Here is a 19,910-nt window from a genome sequence, read left to right as displayed (position 1 = left end):
CCCTAAGAGCACCATGAAATCTATCATAACCAAATGGAAAGAACATGGCACCACAGCAAACCTGCCAAGAGACGGCCGCACACCAAAACTCACGGACCAGGCAAGGGCGGCATTAATCAGAGAGGCAGCACAGAGACCTAAGGTAACCCTGGAGGAGCTGCAGAGTTCCACAGCAGAGACTGGAGTATCTGTACATAGGACGACAATAAGCCGTACGCTCCATAGAGTTGGGCTTTATGGCAGAGTGGCCAGAAGAGCCATTACTTTCAGCAAAAAAACAAAATGGCACGTTTTGAGTTTGCGAAAAGGCATGTGGGAGACTCTCAAAATGTAGGGAGGAAGGTGCTCTGGTCTGATGAGACTAAAATTTAACTTTTTGGCCATCAAAGAAAACACTATGTCTAGCGAAAACCCAACACATTACCCAAAGAACACCAGCTGGGACTGGGAAACTGGTCAGAGTTGAGGGAAAGATGGATGGTGCTAAATACAGGGATATTCTTGAGAAAAACCTGTACCTCTCTGTGTGTGATTTGAGGCTAGGACAGAGGTTCACCTTCCAGCAGGACAATGACCCCAAACACACTGCTAAAGCAACACTTGAGTGGTTTAAGGGGAAACATGTAAATGTGTTGGAATGGCCTAGTCAAAGCCCAAACCATCCAACTTGAAGGAGCTGGAGCAGTTTTGCAAGGAGAAATGGGCAAAAATCCCAGAGGTAAGATGTGGCAAGCTCACAGAGACTTATCCAAAGCGACTTGGAGCTGTGATAGCTGCAAAAGGTGGCTCCAGGGCCGGCCTTTGTGGTGTGCAAGCTGTGCGGCCGCACAGGGCGCCATGGGCAACAGGGGCGCTGTGGGGCCATCACAGCTCGCAGAATGTGAGTCACAGTCAGTTACTCACATGATCATCACAGGAGTCTGATTCTTACATGTCACAGCAGCAGGCGCTGCCAGGTCCCCCTGCGCGCTGCTAGGTCCCCCTGCACGCTACCAGGTCCCCCTGCCCTGGGACTGGGTGAAGAGCAACGCATCAGCTGCGGCACCTGAAAAAAATGGCTGCTGCCGGCCCCGACAGGCACACTGCTCATGCGCCGCAGCTGCTTGGGAAAGCCCGAAAACGGGCAGACGGCGCATGCGCAGTGGCGTCCAAGCGCCGGGCGGCGCCATGTTTAAATGCAAAGCCGCACCGTCCACCAAAAGGTATGTCACACTGAGCCCCTGGCCCTGCATGCATCTACTTTTTCAGATAAAAAAATAAATAAAAAGTATTTACTTTTTATAGCCAGCCTACACACAGAAGGGGAGGAGGATATAAGCGACTTAACATAAAAAAAAAAAAAAAGTAAAATACAATAAAATAATATATAAAAATAACATGTTTACTACATAATTGCATTGGTAATGGCAATTACATACATGTATGTAATGTATGCATGTATGTATGTATGTAATTGCCATTACCAATGCAATTATGTAATAAACATATTATTATTTTTATTAATTATTTTATTGTATTTAACTCCTTTGTTATTTGTCTTATGTTAACCACTTCTGGACCGGAAGATTTTGCTGCTTAATGACCAGGCCCTATTTTGCGATTCGGGACTGCGTTACTTTAATGGACAATTACGCGGTCGTGCAACGCTGTACCCAAACTAAATTGACGTCCTTTTTTTTCCCCACAAATAGAGCTTTCTTTTGGTGGCTTTTGATCACCTGTGCGATTTAATTTTTTTGTGCTAAAGGAAAAAAAAAGCGTAAAATTAGAAAAAAAACTATATTTTTCACTTTGCTATATAACATTCCCCCAATATTTTTTTTTTATATTTAAAATCTTTTACCATTTTAGGCCAATTTGTTTTCTGCTACATATTTTTGGTAATAAGCGTATTTTGATTGGTTTGCGCAAAAGTTATTGACCAGGGGGGCGAGGGGTGAAGATGGGGGGGGGGGGCTAGAGGATTAGGTCGCACAGGGCGCCTGAACCTCTAAGGCCGGCCCTGGGTGGCTCTACAAAGTATTGACTTTAGGGGGGTTAATAGTTATGCACATTAACTTTTTCTGTTATTTTGTCCTATTTATTGTTTGCTACCACATTAAAAAAAAAAAAACATCTTAAAACTTGTGGGCATGTTCTGTAAATTAAATTATGCAAATCCTCAAACAATCCATGTTAATTCCAGGTTGTGAGGCAACAAAACCTGAAAAAATGCTGGGGGGGGGGGGGATACTTTTGCAAGGCACTGTATATTCAGGGTGTAATGTGTAGGAATGTGCAGTTTGTCCTCCCCCCACACTTGCTGTCACAATTTAAAAACAGTGTGCCTGGGGTGGGGCTGTCATTCATAGTGATGTGTAAATGAATGAACTACAAGTCTGGTCTGCCACAGCGCTGCCAAGAATGCAAACTACTGATCGCAATTGCAATGCTTTGTACGATAAAAAATATGAATGCCCATTTTTACACACTAAATCATGTGCATTTATTTTATGTTTTAATATTTTTATTGAATTTTTTTTTTCAGAACAATACAAATAGCCGAGTAAACGACATAGGTGAGAACAATATCTGTCAACAGTTTCGTCAAATAGGGCATAAACCTGCTACAGAGAATCAAGTACAAAGTCAGTTCAACAAAGATCAATAAAGTAACAAAAGTAACTACCTGGCAAAAAACAAAAAAATATATGCCCAGAGTGTAAACCGTCATTGTGTCATTTAACAGATAAGGCTTCTAGGGTCTGTATAAATTTAGTTCCAATGTGATCACTTGTGGAATCATGGTGGAAATAATTGATGGGCAGAATGGTGCCACTGCAGCCAAGGTTTCCAAGCATGATTTCATATGAGCAGTGTTTGTGGATCAGATCCAGGGTATATACTGCAGAGGGAAGTTGCGTTTTTTCCAATGTCTAGTAATATTAAGCCTGGCTGCCAGGAGGATGTGTGTTACTGAGTTTCGAACAGATGGTGCGAAGGTTTCTACTGTCAGATTTAGTAAAGCTAACTCAGGTGAGGGGGGTATTCGAGTGTGGGTCACCATTGAGATAATTATAAATATCTGTTGCCAGTAAGTTTGAAGGACCGGGCACTCCCAAAGGATATGCAAGATGTCGTCTGCATGTCCGCAATTCCTCCAACATAGGTGCGATGCTTGCTTGTAAAATGTCACCAGCTTAGCCGGGGGTTACAGTGGAGGTTCACCCGAAAAGTTAATTTTTAACCTTAGATTGATGCTCATTTTGTCAAGGGGAATCGGGTAGTTTTTTTTTTTTTTAAATCTAAGCAGTACTTACTGTTTTAGAGAGCGATCTTCTCTGCTGCTTCCGGGTATGGGCTGCGGGACTGGGCGTTCCTATTTGATTGACAGTATTCCGACAGGCTTCCGACGGTAGCATACATCGCTTCACGATTTTCCGAAAGTAGCCGAACGTCAGTGCGCAGGCGCCGTATAGAGCCGCACCGACGTTCGGCTTCTTTCGGCTACTCGTGACGCGATGTATGCGACCGTCGGAAGCCTGTCGGAAGACTGTCAATCAAATAGGAACTTTCAAGTCTGTCTCCCACTGTAGAAAGGGTTTAGATTTTACAAAAGGTCTTGTTTGAGCTGAAGGTAGAATAAATGAGTGAGATACCTTTTTTTGGATGTGCATTTATTTTTTTCTTTATAAAAAAAAAAAGATAAATTTAGCTTTTAAGAGCCAGATTCACAGAGCAGATACGACGGTGTATCTCCGTCGTATCTGTTGTTCTATCTATGTGACTGAATTATAGAATCAGTTACGCATAGATAGCCATAAGATCCGACAGGTGTAATTGTTTTACACTGTCGGATCTTATGATGCAATACCGCGGCCGCCGCTGGGGGGAGTTCGCGTCGTAAACCAGTGTCTGGTATGCAAATTAGGAGTTACGGCGATTCCTGGCGGTTTTTCGCGTTCGCTACGTCGCCGCTAGTCTAGTTTCCCGTCGCAAAGTTAGTAGTTTTTTTTGGTGCCTTAACTTTACACAGCAATCGTATTGCTGTATAAAGTATGGCCGTCGTTCCCACGTCGAAATTTAAAAAATAACGTCGTTTGCGTAAGCCGTGAGGGAATACGGAATTACGCTACGCGCGTCGCCGTTCGAAAAAATGACGTCACTTCGCGCAAAGCACGGCGGGAGTTCGGAAACAGAGCATGCGCGGAAGGTCTGGCGCGGGAGCGCGCCTAATTTAAATGGCACACGCCCATTTGAATTGGCCCGCCTTGCGCCGGAGGCCGCCGGCGTAGGTTTTCATCGCAAGTGCTTGGTGAATCAGGCACTTGCGCTGAAAAATTGCGGCGGTGTAACGTATCTACGATACGTTACGCCGCCGCTCTTCTATGTGAATCTGGCCCTAAGTTCCTTAAAGCTGCACTTTTTTTAGGGGTTAGAGCTTCTGTTGGGATTTTATTGTTATCTGGGTCCCCATCAGGCAGATTTACTTACCTAACTGCATGTCTCCGGGAGGACAGGGAGTAAGTGCAAATCTGAGGGCAAAAAAAGGTTTTGGTTTATCCATTTCAAACTGAATTTAATGCAAAGGCAAAAAGATTAGTATTATGCCACGTACACATGGATTTTCCACTGTTGCCTGTAGGTGGCGTTACCACCTCAGGCCAATGTTAGAACACAAGTAAACCATAGTGTATTGGGTGACCCTTCTCGGCAGCAGGCCCAGTGGGAGTGGTGCCCTGCTGTGCATGCCTGAAAGGGGTACTTAAGGGGCAGACGCAGTTTTTCGGGGTCCTTCCCCTCGTGGCCCTCCTGGCGCGAGATATGTGTGTGTATTTCCAGCCCCAGGATCACGTTGGTCCGAGGCTTCAAAAGGGGGTCCCAAGCTGTCCATCCAAGTGAGGGAAGCGATTAACGAAGGAAACCGGGGGAGGACCTGCCCTGGAGGAGACCAAGCAAAGCAAGTTAATGTCTCGGGATAGGCCTGGTGACTTCGTTATACAGGGATCCACAGCTCTACTTGCCTTACAGTTCGCCGGATCGGCTTAAAGACTCTTTACTGTAAGGCTGGAAGTTCGGGACTTAAATTCTGTGGCAGAGGATTCCTGGCTATCCATGATCATTCTCAGACGGTCTGTGGCAGAGAATGTTCTCATACTGGTTCGTGCATCATCCTGGCTGCTAGGCCATGTGAGGGGGGTCTATCCGGGTGAGCAATACCCACTCAAGAGGGAGTGGTGACTGACCAGAACTTTAGATATTTTTGTGCATTCTGTGCCGTGTACCTGAACCTTGCCCTTCTCTCTATACTCTCCACTTTCTTCACAAGTTTTATGCAGCAAAAATAAAAATAAAACCTAACAGTTGAAGGTTTTACATCTTGTGTGGACATTGCCATTTCTATAGACTTTCTAACCCCGGAAACAAACTTGGAGGTAACGTGCAAAACCCAAATCTAAACCAGCAGCTCCTACGGGGGTAGTGCTACACTACCTTACTTTGGAGGGGTGCCCAAGCTGCATGCCCCTTCTGCCACTGGGTCGGCATAGCCACTACTATAATTTTATAGATGTTTAGATTTATTCACAAGATGTATTAGAGCGGTTGCACTACACGGTATAGTTTTCTTTATATAACATTTTATAGAATGGAGTAAATGATATCACTGATCACAGACATCATACTGAAGTGTAGTACAGGCCAATCTCACTCTGTTTTCTCTTGTTATTTAATGCTATCTTTATCTGTGAGTCTGGCACCAAAAATTCCAAGACAGATGTCCTCTTTTAGAGCTTTAAAAAAATCCATTTTCAAAATCAGTTTGGGCACAGAAAAACCTGGGGGTGTAATAAAATGAACAAATATCATTTTAATACCCACTGTGATACACCACTGTTTAACCACTTCAGCCCCTGAAGGATTTGCCCCCTTAATTACCAGGCCATTTTTTGAGATACAGCATTGTGTCGCTTTAACTGACAATTGCGCAGTCGTGCGACACTCTACCTAAATAAAATTGACGTCCCTTTTTCCCCACAAATCGAGCTTTCTTTTGGTGGTATTTGATCACCTCTGCGTGTGTTTTTTTATTTTTTTCGGTATAAACAAAAGAAAGCGATAATTTATCAGTTTAGGCCGATATGTATTCTTCTACATATTTTTGGTTTGCGCAAAAGTTAGAGCATTTAAAAAATGGGGGATAGATGTATGGCATTTTTATTATTATTATTTTTTTACTAGTAATGCTGGCGATCTGCAATTTTTTTATCAGGACTGCGATATTGCGGCGGACAGATCGGACACTTTTGACACTTTTTTGGGACCACTGACAATTATACAGCGATCAGAGCCAAAAATAGCCACTGATTACTGTATAAATGTCATTGGCAGGGAAGGGGTTAACACTAGGGGGCGATCAAGGGGTTAACTGTGTGTCCTAGGGAGTGTGGGGGGATTGGACTGACTGGAGGAGAATGAACAACAGATCAGTCTCCTCTCCCCTGGCAGCAAAGAGATCTGTCTGTTTACATTGACAGATCTCCGTTCTGTCTCTCTCAGAAGAGATCGCGAGTGCCTGATGCCCATTGCGGCCGCCAGGCACATGCATCGGCTCCTAGTTTTCTTAAAGCCGTTGACGTATACCCAGGGCCGTCTTTACCGCAGGGCAAATGGGGCAGGTGCCCTGGGCCCTGTCACTGTTGGGGGCCCAAAGCAACCCCCTTTAAAAAATATTTTTTTTTTTTAATATATTTTTATTTTTTATTAAAGGGACATTTTTTTAGGGGTCCCCCCTATTTTTTTTTATTTTTAAATAATTTTTTTTTTTTTTTAATATATTTTTATTTTATTTTTTATTAAAGGGACAATTTTTTTTAGAGGTCTGGGGGTCCCCAGGGGCCCGTAGTTCCCCAGGGCCCCGGATGACAACCCCCCTTTTTTAATATAAAAAAACCTTTTTTATATATTTCTTTATTTCATATATATATATATATATATATATATATATATATATTATATAATATAAATGTTATTATTATTATTATTATTATTAAAGGACCCAGAGGTCCCCAGGGATATTATTATTATTATATATTATTATTATTTTTTTCTTTATTTTATATATATATATATATATATATATATATATATATATATATTTTTATTAAAGGGCCCAGAGGTCCCCAGGGCCCTGGATGGCAACCCCCCCTTTTTTTTTATAAATGTTTCTTTTTTATATATATTTTTTTATTTTTTATTAAAGGGCCCAGAGGTCCCGGATGGCAACCCCCTTTTTTTTGTAATTTATTTTTATTAAAAAAAAATTATTAAAGGGCCCAGAGGTCCCCAGATGGCAACCCCCTTTTTTAAATATATGTTTTATATATATTTTTTATTTATTTTTTTCTTTTAATAAAGGGCCCAGAGGTCCCCAGGGCCCGGATGGCTACACCCCTTTTTATATATATATTTTTCTTTATTTCTTTCTATATTTATTTTTTTGTAAAGGGCCCACCGCTTCTTAATTTGCGGCAGCCCCCCCCTGCTTCTCAATTTCAGGCGGCAGCACCCCCCCATCCCGGTTCTCTGCTCCAGGGGGCCCATGCCTGAAGCTGTGTAAGTGGCCCCATAATTCCTGATGGCGGCCCTGCCGCCCGTTAAGCCCCTGTGCTCCCCACAAATCAGGCTGAAAATCATCAGCGGCACGCAGCCAGTGACAGTGCTGCTTCCCTTCCCAGTGTTTTAAAATGTACAGCACCCCTGGCTTCCCTTTAGACGTGCACTTCTCCCTTCCTGCCACTGGGTGCTGCTTGTATATAAAAGTGAATTAGAATGTGATTTTATAACATCCCCAGTTTGCTCTTCCCGAGGCTGACTTCTTCATGTCCTGCTCCTCAAGGTATGTCACTGTTTGCTAATCTATATTGTAAATAGAAGTTTTCTGTAGAGTGTGCCCAAAGTCTTTATAATATTTGATGATTCACTGCAGGTCTGGTCAGTGTTTTCAAAAGTTCCTCTATTTTACACATGGCATGGCATGGGGGTCACAGCACCGTCTGTCCATTCTGCTTTAGCACCATGGGACGCCATGCCATGTGTAAAATAGAGGAACTCTTTAACCACTTCAATACCCACCCATTGTGAAATGACGTCCTGGGTTTGAGTAGGGATATCTGAATGATGCCTGCAGCCACAGGCATCATTCAGATATCCATCTCTTCAGCCAGCGATTCTGTGCACCATAAGAACGATCATAGCGGCGGTTTCGCCGCTTGATCGTTCTTATAGGCGGCGGGAGGGGACACCCCCCCTCCCGCCGCCATCCGGTGCTTCTCCGGGCTCTCCTTTGTCATCGGAGACCCGGAGAAATGATCCGCCGGCGTCGGATGGAAACCATAGAGTAGACTGGTGACCAGATGGTCACCAGTCATCTCTATGATCGTCGGAGGCCCGGGCGCGATGTTATGACGTCACGCCCGGGTCCTGGAATGTAAACACAGCCGCAATCGCGGCTGAAAGCATTAGATCTGTGAAATTTTTTTTCACGATCTAATGCTTTCCAGCCTGGAGGAGAGATGTGGGATCTTATTGACCCCGCATCTCTCCATAAAGAGTACCTGTCACGAGCCATTCCTATTACAAGGGATGTTTACATTCCTTGTAATAGGAATAAAAGTGATCAAAAAAAAAAAAATGTAAAAAAAAGTGTAAAAATAAAAGAAATTGAGTAAAATAAATAAAAAAATTATAAAAAAAAATATTTTAAACGCCCCTGTCCCCGGTAGCTCGCGCTCAGAAGCGAACACATACGTAAGTCCCGCCCACATATGTAAACGCCGTTCAAACCACACATGTGAGGTATCGCCGCGTGCGTTAGAGCGCCAGCAACAATTCTAGCACTAGACCTCCTCTGTAACTCTAAAATTGTAACTTGTAAAAAAAAAATAAGCGATGCCTATGGAGATTTTTAAGTACTGACGTTTGGCGACATTCCATGAGTGTGCGCAATTTTAAAGCATGACATGTTGGGTATTTATTTACTCGGCGTAACTTAATCTTTCACATTATACAAAAAAATTGGGCTAACTTTACTGTTTTGCTATTTTTTAATTCACAAAACCGTTTTTTTCCCAAAAAAAAGGCGTTTGAAAAATTATTGCGCAAATACTGTGCGAGATAAAAAGTTGCCGGCATTTTATTCCCTAGGGTGTCTGCTAAAAAAACATATATAATGTTTGGGGGTTCTTAATAATTTTCTAACAAAACAATTATGATTTATGCATGTAGGAGAGAAGTGCCAAAATAGGCCCGGTATTGAAGTGGTTAAATCACAGACCAGACCTGCAGTCCAGGCTGAGTAAGGTCTCAGAGCACATGGCATTACTGTCTGTATTTAACTGCTTGATGGGCTTATTTTGGGCCTGGCTGGTTCACATGTATGTGTTTTGGCGGCCCACATTTGCGCAGGCACAGCAGCCCATTCATTTGAATGGGCCACCATGCCTGCGTTTCCTGCAAAGAAAAGCGCATGGCTGATGTAATAGGCTGCGCACACGGCACTCCTATGCCCATCAAGCACTGAAATACAGCACTGTCTGTCCATTCTGCTGTCTGCTGTGACTTATCTGCAGTTCCCGCACTGTCAAACTTGCTGCAGACGTTTAGGTCACGCTTTTAAAAACACAGTGCGTTTGTGTGTGCAAGAACTGCAGGTAAGTAGCATGGTGCAAAAGCAGAATGGATTTCAAGGCAACTGTATTTTTAAAATGCTGAATGCACCTTTTTTCTGCAGGAAACAAAGGCATGGCAGCCCATTCAAATCAATGGGCTGCTGTACCTGCACAAATGAGGGCCGCCAAAACATACATGTGAACCAGCCAGGCCCAAAATAAGCTGGAGGGGGGCCCAAAAAAAATGTTTGCCCAGGGCCCAAACCATATTAAAGACGGCCCTGCGTATACCTACAGCGATTTGCCCATGTGAGCAAACCTGCCGCATTATAACTGGTCGTCTAGTAGTTAAAAGAAACTTTTCCTGAATGAAACATGCAGACTGCCATGGCTGTATTCACATTCTGCAATATTCGTTGCCTGGCTGTCATTCGGCTTGCTACTTTTTCTTCAAGCCAAAACCCGAACACTAGTGGCACACAGTACATTTTTTGTTTTGTTTTAGTATACACTATAGGATTGTAACAGACCTGGGAAACATTTGGGCACTCCGAAGAGAATATTAATAAGGCGCAAATAGTGCCCCTTCTATCAAGCCCTGTTCTAAACCACATTCCTGTTGGAATAATGTGTCCGGGTTTCAGGTGGACTGAAACTCGAACACATTATTTAAAAACCCCGGACTAACCAGGTGAATCCCGGACAGGTGGCAACCCTAGCTGTCATGCCTACTTTCAACATCTTGAGCCTCCATTCAATGTACAGATAGGGACTTCTGCCTTTCCTCTGACTTTTTTCGATAGGCTTGTTTGTTTCAGGTCAGTGGATTGAATGGCCCGTATTCACCTAGCACTTACGCCGACGTATCTCGAGATACGCCACGTAAGTGCACATATGCGCCGTCGTATCTATGCTCCTGACTCTGAAAGCAAGATATGCCTGAAAATAGGCTTCATCCGACCGACGTAAATTTCCTACGCCGGCGTATCGTGGGCGCACAATTACGCTGGTCACCTCATTGCAAATATGCAAATGAGGGAGATACGTCGATTCACGAACGTAGTTGCGCCCGGCGCATAATATATGCGCTTTGCGTAAGGCTTACGTCCGGCGTATAGTTATTCCCCATCTATGAAGCGCAACTCAAGCAAAGGTATGGACCAGGGAAGAGCCGTTGTATTTTACGTCGTTTACGTAGTAGTACGTGAATAGGGCTGGGCGTAGGTTACGTTCAAGTCATAGGCAGTGATTCGACGTAACTTAGGCAGTTGTTTCTGAGCATGTGCACTGGGAAGTGCCCATGGGACAGCGCATGCGCCGTTCGTTATTCGTATCTTGATGGCACTCGGCCCATCATTTACATGGGGTCACGCCTCATTAGCATGGCTCACGCCCACTGCCACTTACGACGAGTTACGCAGAGGGAACCCAGCGTAGATTAGGGAGCAAGTGCTTTGTGAATACTGTGCTCGCCGCTCTGCGCTACGTCGGCGTAGCGCATATTCGATACACTACGCGGGCATAACTATGCGCCAAGGTATGTGAATCCGGGCCAATGTATCTAAATCAGCTTATTAGTAAGGCAACTGACATGTTCAGAATGAGGTTCGCAATGACAGCCTCCATAGTTCTCTTACTAAACCCATAGATAGACCCATAGATTTAACTATTTAAAAAAAACAGTCACATTCCCAGCAAGTGTCAGGAATGTAACTGTCATATTGGTTGTGCTCTCAACCAAACTTTCAGACCATCAAATGGTTGGTTTCATAACTGATCACGATATAGAGATGAAGAGATAAGAGATGAAGTGTGGTGCAGCTTGCAGAGAAGTTTAGTTGTAGAGAACTGAATTTGCATTAATGCAGAATACAGTAATTCACAAAAAAACCATTGGAAAGGCACCCGACCGAGAACACTCATGGCATGTAACAGCAATGTGTAGCAGAACAGGTCTCAGATGTGCCGACAGCGTCTGTCTTGAGGAGCGCAATGCAGCCTGACCTGTCCAAGCCCAAATGGGGAGGTCTCCAGAATGATGGTGTGTCTCTATCATTTCCTGATTTGTCAGGAACCTCTCCTTGCTGCTAATCACTGTCCCTATCAGACGGGTGACCTGTCCCAACACTACCCACATGCAAAATGCTTGCCAAGCCTGGGAGCCAAGACCTTAAAGTGTCACTAAACCCACATGATAAAAAACAATAATGCTGTTCATACTCAGACAGTCACTATGATATTTGTTTTCTGTATTCTGCAGAAAACCTGGTTGATCCTGCTGCTCTCTATCCCCACCTTCTCTTCATGTCCCCAATTCAGCTAGAGATTTTGCAGCTGTGGTGGCAACTTTGCACATGTTCAGTTTCCAGTGAGTTTCTATGCTGAGAATTTCCTCCCTATCACATCTGAGCAGCCCAAGTGACTATAGAGTCACACATGTGGGTATATACACAGTGATAAATGACAGCCCTCTCCCTTCCTCCTCCACCATGTCCACTAACCAGCGAAACACAATCGGGGCAGGATATTATATGTAGATTAATGGAGGCTTCACCTCCCTCTTATTCTAAGACAGAGGCTGAAGGGGCACAACACAGCCTGTGACTGTCAGAAATCCACTCACACCATGCTATTTCCACAAAATAATACAGATTTAATTTCAAATATATATTTGTATGCCAATTAAAAACAGTTTATTGATATTATTTATTTAGTTGCTTTTACTCTGTATTCCAAAGGCTGTTTTTTTTTTTTTTAAACATGTGTCCAGCAGCCAGAGACTAGAAGCTCCTTCTTCTGACAGCTGACAGCTGTATATCGAGTAGGAAAAAAGTATTTTGAGTTTTGTTTTATTAAAATAATTACAGTGCTATAATCCACGTACAGAAATAAAAGGGACAATGTAAATTAAAGTATGTTTAGTATCACTTTACTGACTCTGCCTGACCCAAGATGGCTGCTAGAGACACATTGGGTGGCAGCATCCAATCGGATAGCTTTCCCAGTGACCCAAAAAACCATAGAGGAACCATGTTCCTCTTGACTACCCAGGACCAGGTGTCCAGGCCCTTAGAAATCTTGCTTACATTTGGATTCAAATTCTGAAGTAATGCTTTCTGATTAAGTCTACATCTCTATAGCCACACATCATTCTAGTGACTTTGAGACTGCTGAGAACACCAAAAGACTAATATCCATGCTAGGTATTTCTGGTGAAGATCTGTTGGTAGTACTTAGACTCCAAAACCTCATCCCTTTTTAGAACATGCACCTTCATTAAACATGCAGATAGCACAGATGGTCCAATATACATGTAGTGCCTGGTTACTTTTCAGAACCGGTGCTAATGAAATTTACAGGGGGTCAGAGTGTTAAAGGAGTTGTAAAGTAAAAACATTTTTTTGCTGAAATGACTGTTTACAGGGTATAGAGACATAATAGTTAACTGATTCCTTTTAAAAATGATTATATGATTGGTTTTTATCTATTTTTAATGTACCTACAGTTTCAGTTCCGTTTTTGCATGCTGTTTTCTGCTTCTGTGATGTACAGAGACAAAGAGCCAATGCAGGGCAGTGATGGTTTGTAAAACGAAACTGATTGGTGTTGAGGGGTTTTAGACACACAGTAATCACACCTCCTTGATTAGTGACCACAGAGAGAAAGCTCCCATGACTTTTTTCATCAGGAAACAGACAACCAGGAAGTGTTCAGAACAGAGAAGGATTACAGCAACATCAGAGCAAAAACGAAGAATGAGGACATGAAACCAGGACTGCAGTAAGTTAAAGGAAGCTATTTAGCTAAAAAAAAATCCTTTAGTGACCCTTTAAGTAACTCTGACCATTGTTAATTAGTTCAAATTTGGAGCTTCTGCCCCAGATTGGCTGTGCTGTGGGCTCATGCTGTTGTTCCTGGGGTGCAGTTCCACCCCAGGTCGGCAGCTGGCAGCAGTGGAGTCAAGGACTGGATACTTTTCCCCAGCAGCCTATCAGGAGGAGGCTTCCTCTCTGTGAATGCTGGGGAGGAGTATTTATGGGGTAGACACCATTTTCCTTGATCTTCTCCTCGTGTGGCGCCCACCTTCAGGGTAGTCACTCCATGGCACCCCGGCATATGGCCTTCTGGGCCGGGGTGCACGTGCTACGCAGAGATCCTGGCTTCGGGATCACGTTTGCCCGGAGCAATTAATCTGCCGATTGGGACTCAATAATTGACTGGGTCCCATCTAAAGAGGTCCTGGGCTGTCCGTCCTTTTTGGAGGAAGCTGTTTGGTGGAGAGTCTGCCTGAGGAGTGCCAAGAAAGGCTGGTGTTCCAATAGGGGCCTGACCATCCATCGGGGACCAGGGGAACCGGACACTGAGAGGCTGGACGTTGGTCACCTATCAGTCGGTAACCTAATCTAAACTACCTGAAGGAGATCCAGGTGTTACGTCCAGCCAAGGGGACTTTGGACCACTATCTGCAACCATTGGGAGGGTCTGTGGCAGAGACTTCACCCAAAGTTTGAGTGTCATTCTGGCTGCCAGGCTTGTGAGAGAGGCCTGTCCAGGTGCGCTATGCCCATTCTGGCTGGAGTGGCGAAGTAAAGTTTGTCGTTGGAAGCAGGACTGTTTCCTTTTACCTACACCTGAATCTGTGTTCTCCATCTCTGCTATTCCTCTATTCTTCACCAAGTTCAACTGTTTTACCTTGTTGGGTAAATAAAAGCACAAGAAAAAGACACCTGCTGTGTGGACATTCCATTACTACGGCTCTCATCAACTACCCTAGACGGCGGAGTCACAGAGGTAACATGCCACCCAAAACAAACCAGCAGCTCCTCCAGGGGTAGTGCTACATACAGTTTGTCATATACCGTTTGTCTGTAACAACTCCAAGCTCTTCAGCCTACATGTACAAAGAGCCCATAGAAATTCCCAATTGTATAAGCCATCGAAAAACATTATTTATTTATAGACAGAGTGAGGAAGAATTTAATTTCTCTACACTTTGTGTTCTGATGATTGGTTCCACCTGGAATAGGGAATGAGTGGAAATTAATATGGGCAGCGATAACACTTTTTTTCTTAAAGTACTGTATATGTTTTGGATACAGTAAGGAAACAATAAAACCCCTGCTAGTTTATTTTTGATGTCTCTGTCCCATGGGGAAATCTCCCAAAGCGTTATAAATTCCCCTCTTAGATATAGCTCCCCCTTACGTCTTGTTCTGGGGACAGCTCTAAAATTTTGAAGTACTCCTCACTTTCATTCTCAGTGACAAGGGACACTAGTACAAATGGAGAGGTGAAATTTCCGCAATAAGGGCACATACTAAAATAAAAGGTTGACAGAGGTTCTTACCCTTCTCTATCCAAAAGATAAAAAAAGGTTTTACCTTGTGAGACACTTTATACAGAGTAAAGAAAGGTTAGAACTGCCTGTATTTTTCTCTTCTATTGATGTCTGTGACCCATTTTTGCTAGTTTCTGAGTGGCAGTGCAAATAGTCTTTTCATTTTCAAGTCATTTTCCTTCTTGTCCTACATAAACAACGGGGCACATTTTTTACAACAGTTTGCAGACCATGATCAGTACTAACTGCACTCGTGACATTCAATAGTCTTGCTTATGCTTACATCAATGGTCCATTCCTCAACATAATTATTTTTTTTTACATTCTATTCTATTTATAAAAGTTTATTTTATTTCATTGATAGGTGACCCTACTATTGGACTTCTGGTCCCATTGTACCTTTGGAAAGATGTACTTTATTTAATTTTTCAATGTCCCTCTGTGTCATTGTCAAATGTAAATAGTAGCTGTGCTCACTGCAGTGGTGCTACTGTTTCCCAAGAAATAATCTATAAAAAAAAAATTATCTTTCTTAAATCATCAGATGATTGATATTTCTTAGGTCCTTAAAATTCTAGTTTAGAGACTCCTTTCCTTCTAATGTCTGAAATTTATTTCATGATGCTTTTGCTTATGGATAAATATATGCCCCTTTGAGTGCTTAAAAGACAATGACAAAAATGATTCAGCAGGAATAAACATATCACCCACTGAGGAAATCTGCTGCGTTCATTATCTAGCTCATGTTTGGTTTTCCACTGGCCTTCATGTTGTTTCCAACGAACTGTACTTGTAAAGTCATAGGCTTTTTCTGCTTTAGGTGTTTTTCTTCCCTATTTTGCATAATCATTAGGTCAGTTCTGGGGTTGCCATCTTTCAGTATTTCTCTAGCCAGGGAATGTTTCCAATGTTGTTAATAGGAAAAAGCTCTAACAGCCAGTATATTTTCCAACTTTAATCCTGTCTTATGTTTTGGCCATTCTCCTCTTGTGGAGGCAAATATGTGCATTTTCTATGCCCCCATGTGCTCAGGGCATGAAAATCTATTTTTCTTCACGTTTATTCTTAGCTGTGTCCAGATGGAAAGCTTGTGCAAAGAGGTTTTGCAAAAATTGCAACTGGGATTATTCCCAGTAAGACGTAGGATGCCCAAGCTATGACTTCCTTGCTACTAAGATTGACAATCGTCTGCCACTGCCTGAGCTCCATACAGTAAAACCCAGCCATTTTCTAATCAACAAGACAGCAACCTCTGTTTTACCACCAAAAATTATTCTGCCTGAGATGGACGTCTCACTAAAAGTGTAACAATAGCTATATCACTAAAGGGTATTATGGCAGTTGGGCCCAGGTTGAGAGACCTTCCGTTAAACCCTCTTAGGCTCTCCTATCATGTTACTACCAGTCCAATTCTCAAGAAAGGTTTTAATACATATTTTCTTCCATATTCCTAGAGCTACCCCTGCAGTGGCCACTGATATTAACTGTTTATTTCCCAAATAATGCAGAGGCCACCAGTAACCCAAGCAACAGTCCATGCAGACCAGCTCCAATAAGCAGTCTAGGGGTTGTCTTTTTAAAGTTTATTGCTTGTAAAAAAAAAATTGTAACAGGAGGGTTCTAAGAGAACATTGAGGTATAGTTGTTGGACCATAAACAGATCTTTTTAATCAATCTCTTCTAACAGAAGTTCCCCATGACTGGCAGACAGCTAAAATTGTACCTATCCCTAAGAAGCACAGCAAGGTAGAAGCTGGCAATTACAGGTCAGTGAGTTTAACATCAGTTGTAGTCAAGTTAATGAAATCACTCCTGAAAAGAAGGATCATTGATAAAATACACAACTTGCTTGACCCAAAGCAGCATGGCTTTACTAAGGGCAGATCATATCAGACTAATCTGACTAATTTGACTATATTACCAAGGTTTTGGACCAGGGTGATGCTGTAGACTTAGCATATCTTGATTCCAGCAAGGCATTTGATACAATTCCACATAATGATCTAAAACAAAAGTTGTACAAGCTAGGATTTAACCCTTGGGTTGTTCAGTGGATATGCAGTTGGCTAAAGGATAGATAACAGAGTGTCATTGTAAATGAGGTTCACTTGGAACAGAGACCAGTTACTATTGGTGTACCACAAGGCTCTGTACAAGGTCCTGTTCTACTTATTCTATATGTTAGTGATATAACTATAGGTTTGTTGGGTAAGGTATGTCTTTTTGCTTATGATACAAAGTGTGTAATAGGCTTGATATCCCTGGAGGTGTCTGTGACATGGAACATGATTTGGCATTGCTAGAAGATTGGTAAAAGCAGTGGAACCTGCAGTTTAATGTTTCTAAATGTAAAATAATGCACCTAGCGAAAAATAATCTCTTGAGAGAGTACAACATTGAGGATACAGTGTTATCCAGCACTACAGAAGAAAAAGATTTGGGGGTACTTATTACAGATGATTGCAAAATGAGCAGTGTGACCAGGCAGTGGAAAAAGCAAATAGAATTCTACAATGCATCACTAGAGGGATCACCAGCAGGTGGAAGGAAGTTCTGATTCTCCTATATATGGATCTTTAGTGAGACCTCATTTAGAATACTATGTCCAGTTCTGGAGACCTCAGAAACAAGATATTGATAAGATAGAATGAGTCCAGAGGCGGGTAACAAAAATGATGAAAGGTCTGGGGGATAAAACATATAGAGAGTGACTTCAGGAACTTAATATGTACAGTCTGAAGGAAAAAAAAGGGAAAGTGGAGATATGAATGAAACCATTAAAGGGGTTGTAAAGGTAAAAAAAAAAAATCCCTAAATAGCTTCCTTTACCTTAGTGCAGTCCTCCTTCACTTACCTCATCCTTCAATTTTGCTTCTTAGAAATCCTCACTTCCTGTTCTTCTGTCTGTAACTCCACACAGTAATGCAAGGCTTTCTCCCTGGTGTGGCGAAAGCCTCTTGAGGGGGTGAATTCACCCAACGTTTCAGAGAGACAGCTCTCCTATAATTTATAGGGTCGGGCTGACTTCAGCAGTGATGGACGGGGAATCCCATGGGAGTTGCTAAACGATAATTCAATTACAACTATTGAGTAACTTCTTATGGAATGTCATATATACAGAGTAGTTCCAAATATGTGAGTATGTACATCATAACAACTAATCGTTGTGAATATATGCTGTTACTTTTTTGATATATTATTGTTAATTCATTATTTTATATATTGTAGATAGTTGGCTGATTTTTCCACATACCCCTGAGGAAGGAGAGCTGTCTCTCTGAAACGTTGGGTGAATATCGAAAAATCATGTCCTTTATTGATACTTGCACCTGTTACTCAATAGTTGTAATTGAATTATCGTTTAGCAACTCCCATGGGAGTCCCCGTCCATCACTGCTGAAGTCAGCCCAACCCTGGCCCTATAAATTATAGGAGAGCTGAAACGTTGGGTGAATTCCGAAAAAATCATGTCCTTTATTATGGTTATAACTCTGTTGTTGTACTGTACACATTCCATATATATGTTAAGTTATTTTATTATGTGCTTGTCTTGTATATTTATAATACATTTCATATATATATATATATATATATATATATATATATTTTTTTTTTTTCTTTTCCAAAACTTGGTAAAAAATTCTTTGCCTTTAAAGTCCAATCAGGGAATAACACTCTTTCAAAATGTATGGATGTGGCACATCACAGAGATATAGACCGATAATTTTTTTTTGTCTATACTTACCTGCTCTGTGCAATGGTTTTGCACAGAGAAGCCCTGATCCTCTTCTTCTGGGGTCTCTCGCTGGTGCTCCAGGCCCCTCTTCTTCGCCGGGTGCCCTCACGTAAAGCCACTTTCTATAGGGCACCCGTGCGTGCTTGCTCCTGAGTCCCGTTGCTATGTTCACTGACACAGACCCGCCCCCCACTCCCAAGTCACAGCTATCAATCTGTCCAATGAGGGAGACAATGGTGGGAGCCACTGCACTCATGCACATCGCTGGATCCGATCAGGCTCAGATAAGAAAAAGTAGGGCGCCGGGGATCACCTTAATGCATAGAGTGGCTTTAGAACCAATCGAATCAAGCAATATCAGGGGTATTAAACAAGAATGCTGGAGGAGGATGACACAAGCAAAAGGGCGCCCTGTTATTATTTACTTTGGGGCCCCATGATTTGAAGTTATGCTTTTCACTGCAAAGCCAAAGGTAGGGACAACCTTACTGACAAATATAAATAGCACGAAACCATCATCATAACAGGATCAGTCATCTCATTTAGCTGCTGTAACTGATAACACTCTAAAAAACTAAATGCACATAGATGTAAAAAAAATATGCTAAGGATAATGAAAATTGATAGGATGCCTTACCTAGTAACAAAGATTTTCTATACATTAAAGAATGTAAAAGCTAATGTTTTATTTGTCTGAGGCATGACCGGATAGAGAGATGCCCATATTGTCTTTAACATATGTAATTTGCGACCATGTAACACTGGGCCTGACATGCAGTCTGAAAGAACGACTTGTTTCCGATTCTCTCTCATGCAGAAAACACAAGACCGGACACAAAGCTTTCCATCTCTCCGGTAGTCCACTTCCCCTCCCAGACTAATTTTCTGTATATAATAAGACCAGTTATTAAAGCACTTTTCCCCTCAACACCCCCAACTGCCTTCCCTAAAGCAGTGCTGACACATTGTGTGCCTGTGAGCGTCGTGATTTCCTGGATACTCTGTTACCATGACAACAGCTGGGAGCAGTGTAATGAATAGGAATTCGGCAACACATGCCAACACATATACATTGCACGTGTGCACACACACAGAACAGCACAAGCAATCATTACACCCACACCGTCATACCACATAGGCACCTACTGTGCTCGTTCTGTGCCCATTCCTTCGTCGTACATTCAGAGTT

The sequence above is a fragment of the Rana temporaria genome, chromosome 3, assembly GCF_905171775.1.
Source record: "Rana temporaria chromosome 3, aRanTem1.1, whole genome shotgun sequence".
In the NCBI taxonomy this organism is placed as follows: Eukaryota; Metazoa; Chordata; class Amphibia; order Anura; family Ranidae; genus Rana; species Rana temporaria.
Note: the sequence above shows the minus strand (reverse complement) of the source record.